Here is a 15,974-nt window from a genome sequence, read left to right as displayed (position 1 = left end):
AGGTAATAGATGGTCTCAGTAAGAAAAAACATTATGCTTAGTGAAGCTTTTCACACAAGGGCAGTATTTATAACATGTACATGAAAGGGTGGGCATAACTAGCATATATACAAAGACATTCCTCAACACAAAATTAATCTCAGTTCTGTGATGTCCTTAAATTTGTGTTTTAGTCTACATCTCTTACCTTTTATTTTCTAGAACAACTTGTTTTAAAACTGAAACCACTGCTCAAAATATATGAACATAAAAATTAAGATGCACAAAAACATTTTGTTAACCTCATTTTATAAAAGTGTATGTGCTCATCATATTGATGATATAGTTTAGTTAATGAAGTGTTATAAGCTGTGTTTCCACTCAGTGTGTGTACAGTAGTAAGTTCAAATGTTGTAGACGTTATACTTACAAAACTATTTTTTGAGAGGAAGGAAGGGGAGTAAAATAACAATAATACATTATATGAAGTAGAACTCTTCATCTAGCAACCAAAGTCAAATCAAACACCCCACCATTTACCTTCTGAATTAAATTGGTCATCTGTTTTCCTTTCAAGTATGTTAAAAAAATCCTTTAGTTGTGAACGAATCTTCAAGAATCATAGAAGTTTCTCATCATTCAAAAGATTCATATAATAAAACATTTCTTCAAAATATTCATATATGCCCAGATTCTAAATTACTTTTCATCCGATAACTGCCTTTCATTTACTGCAGCTAGCAAAGAAGGAAGTGAATGTATATTGTCTCATAGTTGCTATTTATCAGGCTGCTCTGGGCTCTTCAGCCAGCTGTGCAAGAAAGTGAATAAGCATGACATTGATAAAGCAGCTGTGATACAATAATTTAAGGGTGAAAGAATCTCCACTAAACAAGAAGACATATTTCTAATTGTTATGTCATCAAGTCCTTCCAGACCATGCCAGTAGATTCCGTCCTTTTACTGTTTTTTTTTCCTGAACATGGAAATTAGTTTAATGCATGAGATTTTGTGCACTTTGCACTTCAAAAATTATTTTGAAGTATGTTCTTGGAAGAAAATGTAGTCTCTGATAGTATTCCTCAACATGATATGTACATACTACCTATTCAGTGTATACAAAAGATAAAACCAGTTTGAATGACTGGTTCAAGGTCCATTTAAGTCAGCAGAAAGAATTCCTTTAAGTTGAATAGGCTTCAGGGACACGGACTCTTCACAAATATTTGTAATCAGCCTAGCTAGCCTATACAAACCCTGCTCAAATCATTCTTCCAGGGAACATAAATAATTTCTCTAAGAATTGTGCAGGTTTTGTTTTTGTTTTTTTTTTTTTTTCAGTTCATGACATTAATAGTTTGACCGTAATAATCCCAGTAATCAGCCTAGTCCTCATCTTGGAAGACCTAAGGAGTATTTTGAAGTAACTAAAAGCAGCGTGAATACTTTCTTGTTGGCATCTTTGGTAATTGTAAATGCTTCTAGCAGTATCTGGCTTTGTGTTCAAGCATATTATGTCAACTAATGGAATTACATGTGAGTCTGAAGAAGTTTGAGGTGAAAACAGGTACTGTTTTTTTCAGTAACTGGGTTATTTTAAAGCTAATTTTGTTATATTTTGAATATTACTTCTGAAGCAAATTGAAGTATTCGAGACATTTAAAAAATAAGGTAATTATGTTCTTAGTCATTTGTTTGAGTTATGTTTACTGTTACTAAATTTGTTAGGTCATGGTATCAAGAACATGACTGCATGACACAGAAAAATGAGGAAAGAAGAATATGTATTTAAAGGATCTTTCAATATGAAAAAAAATCCAAGCATGATATTGAAAATGCTATCTGAAAATAGCATCTATACTTTATGATTTTCCTGTTGTAGAGAAGTTCTAGAAATACAGTTTTGTGAATTTAAGATGTTTCCTTCAAGATGCCTGATATATAGCGGTAATTTCAGATGAGAAATATTATATTGTCTTGGGTTTTTAAAGTACAGAGAAAGTAATAAATAGAATATGTCTAGTAAAGTGATTTAACTAAATACTGTGGTGTGCTATCATGAACAGTGCTGATAATTGCTTTGGTGTTTTCTGTCAAGAGGGAGAAACAGGTGTAAAAGTGTAGACATCTAGCTTTACAAAGTGGTTGCCACCCGTTGATTACCTGCTTGCATACATGACTGACTCTGCAAAGCACAGCAGAACTGTGCTTCCAAATGACAGTAATAAAACAAATGACATAATGTTATTAGTTAATGAAAGAAATTTCCATCCAGTATTGTAATAACGAAGGCACAAGGGAGCACTGGCAGATGCCGTTGGAATGCAAAACAGAAGGGCTTCTGAAGAATGATCTACTTACCATCCTTGGCTTTTCTGGGCGATATGCAGAAATTGTGTTATGCTTTTAAGGTCTCACAGGGATTCATTTATTGGCAGTATGAGTGAAAATAAACTATATTAATATGACAAAGAGTAGTAGGAAAGTTTTACAGATCAGCTCCTGTAATATGAATTGTAGATATCCCAGTCTAGACAGGCACTTGTTTGTGCAAGATTGATCTCCATATTTAATCAAGACCTAGGAGCCACTTGTGGGCGTGTAATTATAGATAGTAACCAGACTAAGTTCACATAAATACAGGAACGTAATAATACATTTAACTTAAGAAAAATACATGATCCTTGACCATGTATTTAGACCACAAGAATCATTATGACAACGAGAAAATTATACCTATTCAATTCTAGCATGAATTCATCCATTTTTAGGCTAATAGCTTAACTACTGATGTACATGAATGGTTCTCAGTAACATTTTCTGAAGTGGTCTTACAGTGCAAAGAGCTGGGATTCAACTCATCTAATTATTGATGTTTTCAGTCTACTTTTCCACATCTGAGTCAGTATTTTTTACAGTTTGGGATGTAAATGGATATCTGCAGGTTGTGGCTGATCTATTCCATAATAGTTGTTCATTTTACAGTGGGAGGATTCATACAGGAGTATATTTCAGTGTATTTCTCTCCATAAAGAGAGGCTGTACAGCTAACCCATATATTGATGTTCACACTGAAGATGTCAAAAATTAGGGGAGAGAAATACTCCTCATAATTTAAAAGTTCAGCACAGAAGCTTTTGAAATTTAGAAATCGTTCTGAAAGTGAAATTCAGAGTCCTCTATGAGGCAAAGCTGCTCTATTTCCTATTTTAAAAAAAAAAAAAAGAAGAAGAAAAAACCAGAAGGAATGTGGAAGGGAGGTATAAGGATGCACAGTAGTTTTATGCCAGCTTGAGGAGGACCTGCCTGTGTTTATGACTCCTCTGCATATCCACGTTCTGGTTATAGATGGTTAGAAGGAGGAGGAAGTTTTAAAAACTCATTATTCTCCTGAGCCAGAGCCTTTCCCATGCCGAATCATAATTCTGCCCGGAACTGAATTATCACCATAGCTGCTCTAGAGCCTTACAGACTTCTTAATTCAGGAGTTCACTAAGACTCATGTAATTCTCTCTGTCCTGCTAGTGCTAAAGCCGAAGTTTCTCTAAACCAAAGCCCCACAACTCTTCTTAATCCCCCTTCTCTGCAGAACACCCCATATTCCATCCTGCTTGAGACTCTAGCTCTACCTGAAGTCTCCCAAACCTTATCCACATCAAGTCTCCCAGTATGTTCTGTCCTGAGACCTTGTTCCACTTTCTTGTGATGCCTCTGATACATCACAGGCCTTCCCCATTCCTCCAAATCCATGCTCTGCCTGTGCTGGTTGCTCACCCCAGGACCAAGACTGAAACACCTGGGATGGAACACCTCATCTATGAGGACAGGCTGAGAGATCTGGGGTTGTTCAGCCTAGAGAAGAGGAGACTCCAGGCAGACCTTATTGTAGCCTTTCAGTACTTAAAAGGGGCCTATAAGAATGATGGGGACAGACTTTTTAGAAGGGTCTGTTACAATAGGACAAGGGGTAGTGGTTTTAAACTAGAAGAGTGGAGGTTCAGGCTGGACATGAGGAAGGAATTTTTGACAATGAGGGTAGTGAGACACTGGCCCAGGTTGCCCAGAGAGGTGGTAGATGCCCCATCCCTGGAGACATTCCAGGCCAGGCTGGATGGGGCTCTGAGCAGCCTGATCTGGTTGAAGATGTCCCTGCTCCTTGCAGAGGGGCTGGACTAGATGATCTTTGAAGGTCTCTTCCAACCTAAACTATTCTGTGATGACCATCAGCGGGGCTGCTCAACTCCTCTTGACCCATGTGCAGCCAGTATCCATGTCTGCGCACCCGTGCACTGCTGACAGCTGCTGTACTCCCCCATTGGTGCAACTATTGAGAAAAATAATCCCTAGATTTGGTTCTTCCAGCTGAAATTTTTGGGCCAGGTAAGGAACATAGAACCGTTAGGAAAAGAGAGCAAACCATCTGGGTGACCTGTGGTCCAATCAGCCTCATAATTATCTTCAAATGATAAGTGACATGAATAAGAGCGAGGAGCATCAAACATTAACAGTCAACAATTCTTTCTCATTTCTTTATGCAGATGTTACTCACATTCACTTAACTGAGACTCTTGTACCTGAAAATAATTTCATTGCCATCTAACACAAATCTTTAAACAAGAAACAAGTCTTCTAACAAGAGCCTATGAACTGGTATCTTTCAGACAGAGAAGTGTTTCTGGCTTATCTTTTTATGTTTGTAAGACTTCTTAAGACTTCAGCAGCAGGAGCAGCAAAGGTCCCTTGCAACTCATTGAGATCTCATTGCATTACAGAAAACTGCTTTTCATATTTTCATAGGGGGAGCAGTTTCACTGGAAAATACTGATCCAGTGGCAGTTTACACATTCCATGGGCGCATACTGATTGAAGAAAATTTTTCAGCGTAGAACTCAGCAACTGTCCTTCTTCAGTTGACCTGTTTCTGGTCTCATTTTCTACAAGCTTGCTAGTCTCAAGGGACTTTGACTTCTGGATCTTGTGGCTAATTTACTCCCTCTTTAGTACTGACCTGTCTTCCAAGCTCCTCACCGTCCTGTGATTATCCATGCTGAACAGTTCATTTATCAGATGTCCTGGCTATCAGACTGCTGAGCTTGGTTAGACCCTTGGTTCTGCATTTGCTGGGCTGTTTGCTAGCCCAGTGCCAGCCTCAGCTTCTCATCTCCCTTGACTGTGCAAGCAATAGTCAGCATTTCCTCCGAGCATTGCCCTCCCACCTCTACATGGGCTTGAGGATCGCCAGACTTCCCTGCTGCTTTGTCACAAGGGTTCTGAGCACCCCAGCCAGCTCAAGAAGTCAGAAAATTGTGAAGGCTGGGAAACGAAGGCAGTATTACGTTTTCAAGATATAATCTCTCAAAATTTTATAGGTTACAGAAAACAGACAAAACTAGACAGCATTTATCTAGCTTGTTTATTAAAATCTCACTGATGGATACTCTGCACCCTCATAAGACAATCTGTTCCAGACCCTAGCTATCACTTCTAGTAAGCTTTTTCTTTATGTCCTAATAAGTCTCCTTTCGCACAGTTAAAGCTTATTATTACTTGTACTACCTACAGTGGACATGAAGAATAGTTTATACGGTTCCTCTCTGCAGTTGCCTTTTATCATGTCTTTCCTGAGTTTCAGGCTGGATTCAACCTATATGACTTATATTTTTCATTTTAAGTCATGTTTAAATCATCATCTCCGATGATGTTTGTGTTGTGCCCTCCGTTCCTTCTAGGCAGTCCACATACTTTTGGAATTCTAGTACCAAAATCAAATATAATATTCGAGTGAAAGGTGTCTTCAAGCCAGCTACAGCAGAAGGATTATTTACAGATATTCTAGAACCTAGATTTGTGCCATTGACTGCTTCTGCCCAAGGGTGGCATTTTTCACTTTTTTCTGTGGAAATTCATCCGTTCTTACAGAACATGTATCCAATATGCAGTGATCATTTTGAATTTTATTTCTGTCAGCAAAAATGCTTACAGCTTTCTTCAGCTTGGCTAGACTTTCAGATTTCATAATTTCACATTTTTTAAAACTTTCATTTTATCATACTGCTTAATAAGCAAAGTGTTTATTAGAACAGTAGATCCTCAGGAATCTCAAATCAGTATATTCTTATTTAACAGGGAACCATTGACATCTTTCTGAATATAGTTTTCCAACTGGCTTTGCATATAAGAGTAACAATTTAGATGATTTTTAGTCAGCTTCTGTAAACATTATGTTAGGATCAGAAGCTTCACTAAAGATTTTTTTGACTACGAAACAAGTAAAATCTTGTTTTACACTCTGTCTTACACACCCCCCTACACCTCCACCCTTCCACCTCACTTACAGAAATTCTTTTTGAAAGATTGTTTTGCTGCCTAGTCATCATCTCTTTTGCTGAGGTTTGCAGTCTTTTTGTTTGCTAATATATTCCACTATTTTTCTAGAAATGGAAAGGAGTTTGACTGATACATAATTTTCCAGCTCTTTGTACTTTCCCTTTTTTAAGGATAGATAAGTAACTGGGTTTTTTTCCAGTCTTCCAGAATCCCACTCATCATCCATGAGTTTATTAAGTGCTTCTGAATTTGCTTCAGCAATTTCTCTATATTCCATGAATTTCATCATATTTGGATTATTTAAAGCCAACAAACTTATGTTTGTCTTCTCTAGGCTTTCTTTTTTTCTATCTTATATGCTTCGTTGTTTGTGTTAATTAACATTATCTGCCTGATTTCATCTAACCTTTTTAGTGAAGACTGAAGCAGTAAATGCATTAAACATTTAGGGTTTTGTTAGTGCCATGATTTAATAGCTTTTTCCCTCTTGAGTAGTGGGCCAGCTTTTTCCTTTGTCTTTCTCTTGCAACTAATGTGCTTATTGATCTTTTTCTTTGCTTGTTCTTTGCATATTCATTGCTGGTTGTTTCACATTTTGTGCCTTCACTTTTCTTAGTGTGTTTTTCTATGTTCCTGGTAGTTCTGTTGTTCTTTTGTTCTTCATTTCTCACCTTAGTGATTTGAATAGTACTCATTTTCTGTACATACTCTTCTTGTGTCTGAAGTAATGACTTTGTGATTTTACAGAGTTGGTCTTGCACAATTTCTGTCTTCTGTGCTAGATAATTTGCAGTCACATTTTAAATAGAATTTCTTTAAGGAAGATATTAATTGATTTTTTTCCCCGGGGCATCTTGTTATTTGTGAGTTTCTTGAAGTATTTTTTCAATGTCTTTTATATTTATTTTATTGTTCTTCCTTCTTCCCATCCTAAGACTTAAAAATGCTATGATTCCATGGACACTCACCTAAATCTCTTATCACGTGTCTTCTTTCATTAGGTCTAAGTCTTCTTGCTTTCTATTTTGTGTAACAAATTATAATCAGTCCATCCAAATAAATTGTTGTCTAGTCTGCATTTTACTATATTCCTTTCCCCAAAAAATATTTAGTTAGAAATCAGAATTATCTCTGGTTTTGTGTTTCAGGCAGTATTTCTTAGATGCTTTTAAGAATTACCATTATCTGTTCAGTCTTTCTGGTTTGACACTAGTGCAACAGCGCCCCACCTTCCTTTCCTCATTGTTATAGAAGATAACACATAACGGAATAAGCAATCAATAACAGAAAACATGGTAGTGACATATGGCAAGTCATATACTTTGTGGATTTTTTTAATATGAAAACAAATATGTAAGATTAATCATATTTCAGACAAACTTCATGGCTTTGTATAGTCGTAAGAGTAGCTATAATTTTTATGGCACTTAATGTATGAAACCTGCTGATCAAATATACATAATCCTAACAGCCTCCTTCACATGCAAGTATATATCCTAACATTGCAAAGGAGGAGAAACAGATCCCAGGACTTCTCCAGATCTTCACAGCTAGTCAACCTCTGGTCAGCTTGAGGTTCCTGGAACATGAGGCTTCCTGATTGCCAATGCTATAAGAATCATAGAATCATAGAATTGTTTGGGTTGGAAGGGACCTTCAAAGGTCATCTAGTCCAACCCCCTGCAATGAGAAGGGACATCTTCAGCTAGATCAGGTTGCTCAGAGCCCCGTCCAGCCTGGCCTGGAATGTCTCTAGGGATGGGGCATCTACCACCTCTCTGGGCAACCTGTGCCAGTACTTTACCACCCTCACTGTAAAAAATTTCTTCTTCATGCCTAACCTGAATCTTCCCTCTTCTAATTTAAAACCATTACCCCTTGTTCTGTCATAACATGCCCTTCCAAAAAAGTCTGTCCCCATCCTTCTTATAGGCTCCTTTTAAGGCTGCCATAAGTTCTTCCAGGAGCCTTCTCTTCTCCAGGCTGAACAACCCCAACTCTCTCAGCCTGTCCTCATAGATGAGGTGTTCCATCCATGTGATCATCTTAGTGGCCTCCTCTGGCCCCTCTCCAACAGGTCCATGTCTTTCCTGTGCTGAGGGCTCCAGAGCTGGACACAGGACTCCAGGTGGGGTCTTACCTGAGCAGAGCAGAGGGGCAGAATCACCTCCCTTGACCTGCTGGCCATGCTGCTTTTGATGCAGCCCAAGATACTATTTGCCTTCTTGCTGCAAGTGCACGTTGCTGGCTCATGTCCAATCTTTCATCCACCAGTACCCCCAAGTCCTTCTCCTCAGAGCTGCTCTCAATCCCTTCATCCCCCAGCCTGTACTGATACTGGGAGTTGCCCTGACCCAGATGCAGGACCTTGCGCTTGACCTTGTTGAACCTCATGAGATTCGCATGGGCCCACTTCTCAGACTTGTCCAGGTCCCTCTGGATGGCATCCCGTCCCTCAAGCATGTCAACTGCACCACTCGGCTTGGTGTCATCCGCAAACTTGCTGAGGGTGCAGTCAATCTCATTTCCCACAATAATACTCTGCAATACTGGGGGAAATATTAACTATTTTACTTCTGTTTCCATATGCTCAATTCTCAATCCTAAATAACATATCATACCTTTCAGTCTATTATCTCAGAAGACAGCTTCCCACTGTAACTCAACTATACAGCAGTACTATGAAACAGATCCTGTACAATACCCTATCATAACAGTGTATATGACAAGAGTACCTTCTAGTATTCTATGCAGTTTGCTAGTATATCTGTTACAGAAACACAAATGGGACATGTAGTAAAACTTTACCTGAGAATGAAGTCAATTTTGCATCATGCAGAAGCCTCCTTGTTTTGTTGGACCTTTTTTTTTTACAAAGTATTATTAACACAAATAAAGATGTAATAGATCCAGTCTTAGATTGGATAGCTTTTAATAGCACAAGCAGTCTAACCTATTCACTCAATGAAATACACAGTTCAAAGTGCCATTTAGTCACTCACTGTGCTGTAATTATGACTGACAAGTGATTTGTATACTGTATTGTTTATTACTGCACAATAAGAAAACTGGAGTTTTTTCTCAGATTTTAGGACTAAACATTCAGTGAAAGTAAAGCTTCAAAGTCTGTAAGTAGTTTTTTAAACATTGTATCAAGAAGCTAAGTCCAGAGAAGCAATTAAACACCAAACATGTTAGTGAAACACCAACCTCCATGGGTTCAGGCATCTTTCCCATATTACGATCTGACAGCTAAATTTGTGTGTGATGTGTGATAGCCTGCTGAAACAGATATTCTATATCAAGTCGTAAACTGACAGATGTTCTTGATACAAGTGTGTGAGTAGACTTAATGTTTACAGCTGATTACTGACTTCCATGTGATGCCAGGAAGAAGTCAAATTGTATTGAACAGTAATGTTTTTGGATGGCTCATTCACAAACTTACCTGTGATAGTGAATGCCAGAAGCTAGAGGAAATTTGATGGTCTACGTTCAGAACTGTAATCTGAAAATCTGCCATTTAGCTGATACCTAACTCTGTAGGTGCTGCAGTTTCTAAATTGCCGAAGGTGCTCAAAAAGTGTACTTCCATAAATATGTAGAAACGCTTCAATTTCTAATGTTTTAAAAGCTTTTAATGTAACCATAGTGGTGTGCAAATTTTGGAGGTCCCCATGCCAAAACCCCTTGGATCCTGATTCTCATAAACTGCGCAGGATTAGGCTCACTGTGAAGTACTGTAGCAGGCCTGGCTTTTCTCGGAGGCTCCCGTGGAACCAAGTCTTATTTTGCATACTAATCAATAATACTGAATGGACTACAGGAGATCCAGGTAGACTTGCTTTCTACCCGAAGGAATTAGGTAAGTTCTTTTCATGACTTTTGACTCCTTCAGCATGAAAATGCAAGCTGAAACTCAAGCAGCTTTGAAAACTTCACAAACTGCATTCTCCAAAATAGATGCATTTCCTGCCTGCTAAATAAAAGAACAACACTGTTCTCACTATTAATCCAAATCAGTGATTTCCTTCAGATAAGAATACTAAACACATTATTTGAAAATGCAGCAGTTTTTCTTGTCCGCATTTGATCCAGGATCTCTCTGGCTAGCACTCCAGGCTCAGTTTTTCATTCCTGCAAACAAGTGATCACTGAGTTCCACTAACACACAACACGAATGAATTTCCTGTGTGTTTCACCGTCAAGGACCTGACCACAGTACAGCACAACAAAAAAAGATCAAGGGCCAATAACATCAATAAACCATGACTTCCTTATCACTATGAACACTATGAGATTTCCAAGCTCATGCTCCCCTTTGGCCTTTGAGATCAAAGATCAACAAATGATTATGCGATAAAGCAGAAGCAGATGATCCAACCCAGCAGTGGCTTGCGTTGTTTTTCTCAGGGGAACTTAGAAACCGTTACTGGGTAATTTCTCAACTGGTCTAAAAACCATTATCTGTGGAGTGTGGGTGGAACCAGGCTATTTATTCTGTCCCTTGCCGTACAGAAGGCCAGTGTGCGAGATAAATGGATACCACAACCTTGGCTATACTTAGACATTAACAATACATTAAGTTGTGTCTTATTTTCAACTGATGCACATAACTAACTATCAGAATATCTTTGGGATATTAGCTTTTAAATAATAAATAATCTTCCACAAGCAAGATGGAAGTGATGATTAGAAAAGGAAATTCTCTGAAGAATTAGGCAAGCTATTTTCTCCATCTTCCACTGAAGGCAGAAATCTCTGCTGGCCGAAGTGTTAATAAAACTCACAGTCTTCTTTGGAGTCTTCCTAAGTTAGAAAGACCAGATAGCATCAGTTTACTATAAGGTTTTCTTTTGCCTTCATCGTGCTAGAACGCTACTCAGAAATCTGTCTTTATAGCTGGCTCAACTTAGTATACAAGCATTCTTGAAAAGTTGGACTGTTATTATTTAATAGTCAGTCTCTTCCTACCTTCAGGTCTTGCTCTGCTGGGTGTTTTGATCATGGGCCTTGTTAGGGGAAGGAATTTAAGTTTATTTTCTGGGACAGGGAACTGCTGCACACCTGGATTTTATCCCAACACAGATTCAGGAAACAAGCTAGTCATGCAGCCAGACCCAGGAAAAAACAATTCCTGAGTCTTAATGCACATGGAGATAAACATACTCAGAACACTTAATTGTACATGGACTTTTTTAGAAGTAAAGATGTAGTTTAGAAAGTCATTTCAAGTTGGACTGCAATGGAAATACTTTTTGCTAGAAAATGTACCTTGAATAAAGTCAGCGCAGTGCAGACTGGTTTTTTCACTGCAATATTTATTTTCCAGTTATTTGTTTCTATGGGGTGAATCAGAAACGGTCATATCAACATGGTAGAGTATTCTTTAGGAAAAATATATTGAAATAGTGTACTGCAACCTTACTTTGGTAATGGAAAATTGTTATTATTAAATACTTAAATGGGTGATAACTGATCTGTATATCAAGTAACACACATTTATTAAGATTCAAAATAAATATATTAGTGGTAGATATATACTAAATAATTACAAAACACTAAACGTGCTAGGATTTGTTTAACAGTATATCACTGAGTCAGATATGATTAATAGGATATCAGTTAGAGCTTCCCCTGTCCTTTCTCCAGTGCTAACCAAAATTTCAGGGTTTGACTGAATAAATCGTCAGTGGTAGCAAATCTTATTAGTGCCAGACAAAATCAGTACAGCCAGCAGGAACGGATTTTACCAGAGTTTTTTTCTTCTTCCGTCATGATTCCTGAGTTTTGGGGAACCTTTGCTGAAAGTAATTAATTTAGGTTAGACCTTTTAGGCTTCAGCGGGGTGAGCATATAATCAGGTGAGAGGCTAATTTATATTTCGTAATTGCATTAGTCATTTGCACTTTGAAGGCCCTTGCAAAAATAATTCAACAGTCAAGGGTTCCCAAACAGCAGAGAATCTTACAGTATTTTTCCTTTTCTGTTTTTTCTTCCATACATTAATTCAAAGACAATATTTTGTTGCAGTTGAAGACCCATGAGGTAGGTAAACTCAGGACTAAATTCACCTAGCACTAAACATGATTGAATTTGCAAACCCTATGAGCGGGATTAAAATTTTCAAATTTTAGCCACCTATAAAGTAGCTAAAAGAATGTCTGATCTGTTGCCTCACTTAGGCTCAGTGTAGTTCATGAAGAAAGAAACAGAAGTCCAGAGTGCAATTCATCCCATCCTAAGGTGGATGGCTGACATAACTGGGATGAATTGTCCTTCAGAGTTGTCTGTCTGAGTGGGAACTATGGCTTGCATGGTTAAATCATCTTTTTAATTAATCAGTAATCTTACATTTGCTTCAGGGATAAAATACGAGGGGGTGCCTATCTGAATCCACTGATTATCCAAATAGCCAGGATAGGTGAAGTATTTGACTTTTAGGTGGCTAACATAAGGTGAAATGAATCCCGCTTTCTACTTTGAAAATGTGACACTTCGGCGGGAATTGTTTCATTATTATGATACTACAAATCATCATTCTTAAACATATAGAAATGAGAAAATATTATCCACTTTATTTTTCCCCCATCTCAGAACATCATTGAGGAAAAATACAAATGCATCATTGTCTTACATACCTGTAAAAACTGAATCATCCAGGAGAAATTTTAAAACTATACTTATTTATTTACTTACTTGTTACTGAAGGCTATAGATTTGGTGGGATTTTATCAGCAAGTTGTTAGTGATGCATAAAATAAAATACTGCATTAACAGTTAAAAGACAGAATAAAGCCAGAATTTTGCAGGTTTAAAATTATGTTATTATTTATTGTAGATTTAGAAAAGCTTAAACCAGTAAAGCCCAAGAAGCAAGGAACATTCTACTTGAATGTGAAAATAAAATTTTAAAAAAAAAGTCTTTCATACAGATTTTTTTTGGCCTTTTTAAATTATTCCTCTGAGTCTTTTTTTTGTATGTGCCATCTATAAAGACATATGACTATAATATGAGTGTTCACAGACCTGTGTCTGCTCAGTGGAATGGTTTATGTTATGGTGCATTTTTCCACAAAAAATAGTTATGGGGGTCATCTCTTCTCATGTAGATGAAAGTTTCCTAAGCCCCATTTTTCGAGTTGATCCATAATGGTTCTTATAATGTTGCTTTCTTCCATGGTTCCTAAATGACCAATGATTATTGCTCATGCTATACTCAACTTCAGAGAAGTAATACTCATTGCAGCTTTAGAAGTACACGTCAGTGCTACTCATTGCACACATGCTCTGTTCTTCAGCCTCCTAGCACATGATTGCTCACGTATTTATTATAGAACAACATTAAGGTATATTATGCTATATTAATTTGCATCATCTGTGAGCTAGGGGAGAAAGGGATCCCTTCCATACCAATTTGCTTCAAGTCAAATGTCAGCTTTCTGAGGAAAATTTCCCATCCTTGAGAAGAGAGTCCACCATTAGCAGTCATGCTGGTTTGAGGAGTCCCCTTGAACCACTTATAACAATACACAGGAGCCTTAAGAAAGAGCAAGAAGATCCTGTATCTCTGCCGTAAATGTCATCCCACTAATGCCCACGAATAGAGGAAATTAGTTCTCACAACAGAACATTCCTGTAGTATTTAATATGCACAAGCTTCCAATGTGAACTTCTGGTCACAGAAGAGAATAGCAGAGCTCTAAGAGTCTCAAGAAACTGAGAAGTTCCCTGGCTGTTCCCCTGCCTCTTGTTTTCACAGTACGCTATTTGCTGATTCAGAAACATAGTTCCTGCATGCATGGGCTGCAAGAAGGGAATATTTTGTTGTTCGCTAGACACATGATTTTCATGGTCATGGAGAAAGCTTTTACAGCTTTTGAATATCCTATGTTCAGAGTAACAGTCTTTTTTCAAGAGCTGCAATTATCTATCATCCCTTAGGATTAAAGTAGGACTAGTTTACATGGCTTTTTTATAAAAGAAACATACTGTTGGAACTGAAATGGAAGTTTTCTTTCCTTGGATGGTCACAGGAGGTCAGTGCTCTTGGTGTTCTATCCCCCATCCCATTTTTTATGAACTACAGTCTGGAGAAGAGTTGTGGTCATGTCCATTTTGTCACTGCTAGGCAAGCAGCCAGTTCAGGAATAGTTTAATATGTGATCACGTGAAAGTGGATTTGGCAGGGGATTAAAAGTCAGCATCTGCTAAACTGAGTGGAGAATAGGGCTACCACTTTCAATCTTTAGTAGAGGGCACACAAATTTTATTGCTTTTCTCTCCTATATCTCATTTATCTCTTTGATCTCTATTAGTAGAGGGTGAGGAAGGCCCATCAGGAGTTCTAGAACCAAATACAAAATTCAGAAGTGAGACGAAGGGTGCACAAGACAGTCAGAGCATTACAGCACTGTCTTCCAGATTACAGAAGAAAGGTTGCCCAGAACTGGATGTAAGCTATATCAGCATTGCTAACTACGCAGGCCTAGGGAGGCGTTGTCAGACTGCAGGCCAAATAATGCAGTGTGGCTCATGTCCACACCACTTAGGGCTACCTTCTTCTAGAGCAGAATGACCACATCCTTTTTATGTACCACTTGGATGTCTGTGCACTTTTGATTCTACATGACCTTTCTTTCCTTAAAATGCATTTTTTCAGTCTACAATAATATGAATGATTTACCAAACCTACCAAAATGAACCAAGCTATTATCATAGAATCATTTAGTTTGGAAGAGACCCTCAAGATCATCGAGTCCAACCATAACCTAACTCTGGTACTAAACCATGTCACTAAGAACCTCATCTATACCTCTAATGATGGTGACTCAACCACTTCCCTGGGCAGCCTGTTCCAGTGCTTCACAACCCTTTCTGTGAAGAAATTTTTTCTAATATCCAATCTGAACCTTCCCTGGCACAACTTGAGGCCATTTCCTCTCGTCCTATCACTTGCTACTTGGGAGAAGAGACCAACCCCCTCCTTTCAGGTGGTTGCAGACAGCGATCAGGTCTCCCCTCAGCCTCCTTTTCTCCAGGCCAAACAGCCCCAGTTCCCTCAGCCGCTCCTCAGAAGATTTGTGCTCCAGGCCCCTCCAACAACTCAATGTCTTTCTTGTAGTGAGAGGCCCACATCTGCACACAGTATTCGAGGTGGTGCCTCACCAGTGCCGAGTACAGGTGGATAATCACTTCCCTAGTCCTGCTGGCCACACTACGTTTGATGCACACCAGGATGCTCTTGGCCTTCTTGGCCATGCTGCTGGCTCATATTCAGCTGGCTGTCAGTCAACACCCCCAGCTCCTTTTCCACCAGACAGCTTTCTAGCCACTGTTCCCTGAGCCTGTAGCGCTTCCTAGGGTTGTTGTGACCCAAGTGTAGGACCCGGCACTTGGCCTTGTTAAGCCTCATACAGTTGGCCTCAGCCCAACAGTCCAGATCACTCTGTAAAAACCTTTTTGCCGAAACCCGGGATCGAACCAGGGACCTTTAGATCTTCAGTCTAACGCTCTCCCAACTGAGCTATTTCGGCTGCTGTTTGTGTTATATGCCCAGGGATTTCAGCAGCATATAGGGAATTGCTTTCTGGAGCAATATTGGAAGAGTGTGGAGAATGCCAAAGCTTACAGTTTCATACGTACTGTTTTTATTAAGTGGTCCCTGT

General features: G+C 38.6%; 1 protein-coding gene and 1 non-coding gene across 2 annotated transcripts in view; one reads left to right on the top strand and one right to left on the bottom strand.

The window, feature by feature from the left end:
- Positions 1–15,974, top strand: part of GPC5 (glypican 5) — a 685,893-nt gene that overhangs the window by 79,607 nt on the left and 590,312 nt on the right. The gene's annotated exons all lie outside the window — the stretch shown is intronic.
- TRNAF-GAA (transfer RNA phenylalanine (anticodon GAA)) lies at positions 15,770–15,842 on the bottom strand. Its single transcript has one exon. It is a non-coding gene; the product is annotated as a tRNA-Phe (tRNA).

The sequence above is a fragment of the Caloenas nicobarica genome, chromosome 1, assembly GCF_036013445.1.
Source record: "Caloenas nicobarica isolate bCalNic1 chromosome 1, bCalNic1.hap1, whole genome shotgun sequence".
Classification (NCBI taxonomy): Eukaryota; Metazoa; Chordata; class Aves; order Columbiformes; family Columbidae; genus Caloenas; species Caloenas nicobarica.
The sequence above is the reverse complement of the archived record's forward strand: the minus strand, read 5'-3'. Positions and strand labels throughout refer to the sequence as shown.